This window comes from Seriola lalandi, unplaced genomic scaffold, assembly GCF_002814215.2.
Source record: "Seriola lalandi dorsalis isolate HSWRI2012SDOR001 ecotype SW California unplaced genomic scaffold, Sedor1 jcf7180002054659, whole genome shotgun sequence".
Classification (NCBI taxonomy): domain Eukaryota; kingdom Metazoa; phylum Chordata; class Actinopteri; order Carangiformes; family Carangidae; genus Seriola; species Seriola lalandi.
Window position 1 is genome coordinate 113669 of NW_019525212.1, and position 4369 is coordinate 118037.

At 41.9% G+C, this 4369-nt stretch overlaps 2 non-coding genes across 2 annotated transcripts; both read left to right on the forward strand.

Annotated features, from left to right (window-relative positions):
- Positions 1-38: 38 nt before the first annotated feature.
- LOC111665799 (U1 spliceosomal RNA) lies at positions 39-202 on the forward strand. The gene has a single exon (XR_002761537.1). It is a non-coding gene; the product is annotated as a U1 spliceosomal RNA (small nuclear RNA).
- A 1054-nt stretch (positions 203-1256) lies between these two features.
- LOC111665806 (U1 spliceosomal RNA) lies at positions 1257-1420 on the forward strand. The gene has a single exon (XR_002761541.1). It is a non-coding gene; the product is annotated as a U1 spliceosomal RNA (small nuclear RNA).
- Positions 1421-4369: the final 2949 nt, after the last annotated feature.

A 4369-nucleotide genomic window follows, 5' to 3' on the forward strand; every position in this document is an offset into this window, starting at 1 on the left:
TCTGTGAAAGACTCCCCTGTCTGTGAGCTGTACAACTCATACTTACCTGGCAGGGGAGATACCATGATCATGAAGGTGGTTCACCCAGGGCGAGGCTCAGCCATTGCACTCCGGTTGTGCTGACCCCTGCGAATTCCCCAAATGTGGGAATCTCGACTGCATAATTTCTGGTAGTGGGGGACTGCGTTCGCGCTCTCCCCTGATAAAATGTGAAATGGAAAAAACCAATGATTTCTTAAAAGCAAGATGATTGTTGTTCATGTATATAGAATAGATATTATTAACTTACCCTCACTCACATTTAGCAAAATATGATTCAGTTAATTAAGCTCTAATGGATGTGAAATCATACTCTATTTTGGCTTGGAGAGATGTGGAAGTGAACTTCTCAGTGAAAAAGAATCTGACAATATCTTATCCATCAATTAAGTTTAGTGATATTCCTGAGGAAATGTGTTTTGAAATCCTCTGAAGGTTGACAGTCCACAGCGAATGAATGCATTATGTACAAAGTTATCGTTACTAAATTCCATTGCATGTGAAATATTAAGTATAGGGTTGAATTGTGCAGTCATCTCTGTTCTCCACTAGAGACCACTGGAGCTCTACTAGTTGTTGTGTAGTGTGTCCCTGCAGTGGTTTCCCCTGATACATCAAAACAAAGGTAAATACATTGTATGCACTTCATATTCTCTTATCTAAATTGTTTCTTCTTGCTGTGAGTTGCATACAGAGAACAGTGGATAAGGTTTTGAAGAAAGTGTTTTTCCCACTCCATAGCAATAGGTGGCAGTAGCAGGAATGTCAGTTACCCAATACCAGCAAACAAAGAAACAGGAAGTGGTTGTAATGTGAGGGGAAAAATGTGCTTTGTGAGTTTTTATGCTTCTGTTTGTTCAATCCACATTTGAAATTCAAAGTTTCTTTCAGACTTTTTTAGGCTTTCATTCATTCTCTTGAACTCGCAGTAAGGCTGTTGCTCATATAAGGAGGTTAAATGGATAAAATTGATGTTTTTAGGTCAGCCTTTGTTGTGGAAGTACAGCATTGCATGATGGGAAATATAGTCATTATGTATCAAATAAAATGTAAATAATCTTTTTCAGCCTTTGTGCAACATAGTATTGTCTGTATTGAATTCCTGCAGATTCACAGCCCCCTATTGCGCCTTGTTTTGTTGATTTGTAATTTGTCAGCCCCATCAGTCATCATGGTTTGTCTGTGAAAGACTCCCCTGTCTGTGAGCTGTACAACTCATACTTACCTGGCAGGGGAGATACCATGATCATGAAGGTGGTTCACCCAGGGCGAGGCTCAGCCATTGCACTCCGGTTGTGCTGACCCCTGCGAATTCCCCAAATGTGGGAATCTCGACTGCATAATTTCTGGTAGTGGGGGACTGCGTTCGCGCTCTCCCCTGATAAAATGTGAAATGGAAAAACCAATGATCTCTCAACAGCTGGATGAGAACAGTCCATTTATGTGGAGTACAGAATTTCTATTAATGCACCCTCACTCATATTTAGTAAAATAAAATGCAGATTCAGTGAATTGTGCTCCCCCTCTCAGCTCGCTGTTGTGAATAGGACAGATGTGGAAGTAAACTGTCAGTCAGTGAAGAACAATCTGACAGTATTTTATTGTTCACTGTAGTTTACTTATTTAGAATTCTTCTGAAGGTTGACAGTGCACAGCGAATGAATGCATTATGTACAGAGTTAACATTAGTAAATTCATTTGTATCTTAAATATTAAGTACAGGGTTAAATTGTGCAGTCATCTCTGTTCTCCACTAGAGACCACTGGAGCTCTATTAGTTGTTGTGTAGTGTGTCCCTGCAGTGGTTTCCCCTGATACATCAAAACAAAGGTAAATACATTGTATGCACTTCATATTCTCTTATCTAAATTGTTTCTTCTTGCTGTGAGTTGCATACAGAGAACAGTGGATAAGGTTTTGAAGAAAGTGTTTTTCCCACTCCATAGCAATAGGTGGAAAATTGGAATGATCAATGGGTGCTGTTCTTCTTTTATCAGGTCAGCAGAGGAAAGACCACCTCTAACACAAAGCAGACCATCTTCATCCACAACTGGATTGAGCTTTTTGCGTGTATTTCGCCTTGGCCATGCTTGCCTGTTTTTGAGATACTTCCGTTCATCCTGAAATGCTTCGTGCTGGACAAAGCGAATGATCACAGCTTTGGCTTGTGAAAGCTCACTTGTGTTGGGCGTTTCTTTGAAACATTTCCATCCTTTTTTTCCAGCATCTTCTGCCTTTCCTTTAAAGGATGATGCAACATTGATGAGCTTGGCTATGGTTTGACAAAGTGTGCTCCAGCCAGAGCATCGTTCAAAGTGTTGTGTGACTCTGACTAGTGCCTTCCCTTGTGTTGTTATGGGAGCTACAAAGCCCAAAGGGTCGAACAGACTGACTGTCGACAACACACCTCTCAGTGTAAAAGGCTTGTCTTCGTGAGGCACTACGTAGGGAAAGCTGTCTCTTTCTAAGTTCCAAAATAACCCAAGGCTTCTCTGAAAAGGGAGAGGGTCCACTCCCAGGTCCAGATCCATAAGATCCTTGGCGCAGTCCTCCGCTGGGAAGGCTTCCGTTACCTGGCTGCTGTTTGATGCCACCTTGTGCAGTCGCAGGTTGGATTCTGCCAACATCTCTTGAGTCCGTGTGAGGAGGTCAGTTGCCTCTTCAGGTGTAGCGACTGAGGTGAGACCATCGTCAACATAGAACTGCCTCTCAACAAACCTTCTCGCAGCTGATCCGTGCTCTGGTTCTCCTTTTTGAGCTGCTCGTCTCGTGCAGTAAATAGCTACAGTAGGTGAAGGGGAGTTTCCAAATACATGGACCTTCATCCTGTACTCAGCCACGCTTTTATTGACATCATTGTCCCCATACCAGAGGTACCGGAAGTAATCCCTGTGGTCTATATGGACGACGAAGTAATAAAACATTTGTTGCACATCTGCTGTAATAGCAACCTGTTCTCTTCAGAACCGCAGAAGAACTCCCAACAGAGCGTTGTTTAAGTCTGGTCCACTGAGGAGCACGTCATTGAGCGATGTTCCATCGCATTCAGTGCTTGAATCAAAAACAACCCATATTTGGTCGGGTTTCTGTGGGTGGTAGACACCAAATGTAGGCAGGTACCAGTGTTCGTTAGCTTCATCCAATGGTGGAGCTGGCTCAGCTTGATCACTGTCTACCATCTTCTGCATGAACTCAATATAATGACTTTTCATTTCTGGTGGTGAGTTCTTCTGAATGAACAGAGACATTTCAGGGCCTGCCCTCTGTTGCTGGGAAGGTGTCATCTGGGAGAGTGAAATGGCAAAGGTGCCACCCAGCTGTTTTTGTTGTCTTGGTAGACCTCGGTATCCATGATGGCCAGAAAAGCTTTATTATCCATGGATAGAGCTAGTTTGTCGTCATTAGGGGTCCTTTCAAACAATGAACACCTGAGGTGGTCTGCACTCACTATGAGGTTTGTGTTCTCCATCCATGTGGGAAGGGTTATACCTTGATGCTGCGACATGCCATCATAGTTTTCCTTCACGTGGATATTGTTTGGACACTGCCTGAGAAAAGACGTGCGACCATTGTGCAGAATGTTTGCTTTATACACAGATCATGATACAGTTGCTACACCAGCATTTTAATTGTCTTGCTTGATCAGAACGCATCTGTACTTGTGGATTGCAATATGAAAAGGTGTTTGTTTTTATACAGTTTTTCTACACAACTACAACAACAGAGTAACTACATTGTCAAAAATGACTGTGTCTAAGACTACAAATTAGTACAGAGAGTGAGAGATTAAAAGTCAAACTGGACAGCACAGCAATGAGTACAGCACCAGACATATGTGAATTTTAACGGTTTTCTCTTCCCTTTTCCGTAATGGCATTCTGTAGATCAGAGCTGATCACACAGACTTAAATTAGCATATTTGAATTTCCAGCCTGCTTTCTCCTGACAAAGCAAAACAAAGGTAAATACACAGTGTGCTCCTTATATTCTCCAGTTATCTAAATGATTTCTTCTTGCTGTTAGTTGCATACAGAGAACTGTAGATAAAATGTAAAAAAAAAAAAAAAAAAATGACGGCGTTCCCACTCCAAAGCAATAGGTGGCAGTAGCAGGAATATCAGTTACCCACCTCCAGCAAACAAAGGAACAGGAAGTGTTTGTAATGTGAGGGGGAAAAATGTGCTTTGAGAGTTTTTAATGCTTTTCTTTGAATTTCAAATGTGGATCAAACAAAGTTTCTGGCAGTCGGATTTAGCTTTGGTTCACTTGGACTTGCAGTTGGGCTGTTGCTCATTTAAGGAGGTAAATGCGATAAAATACATGATTTTAG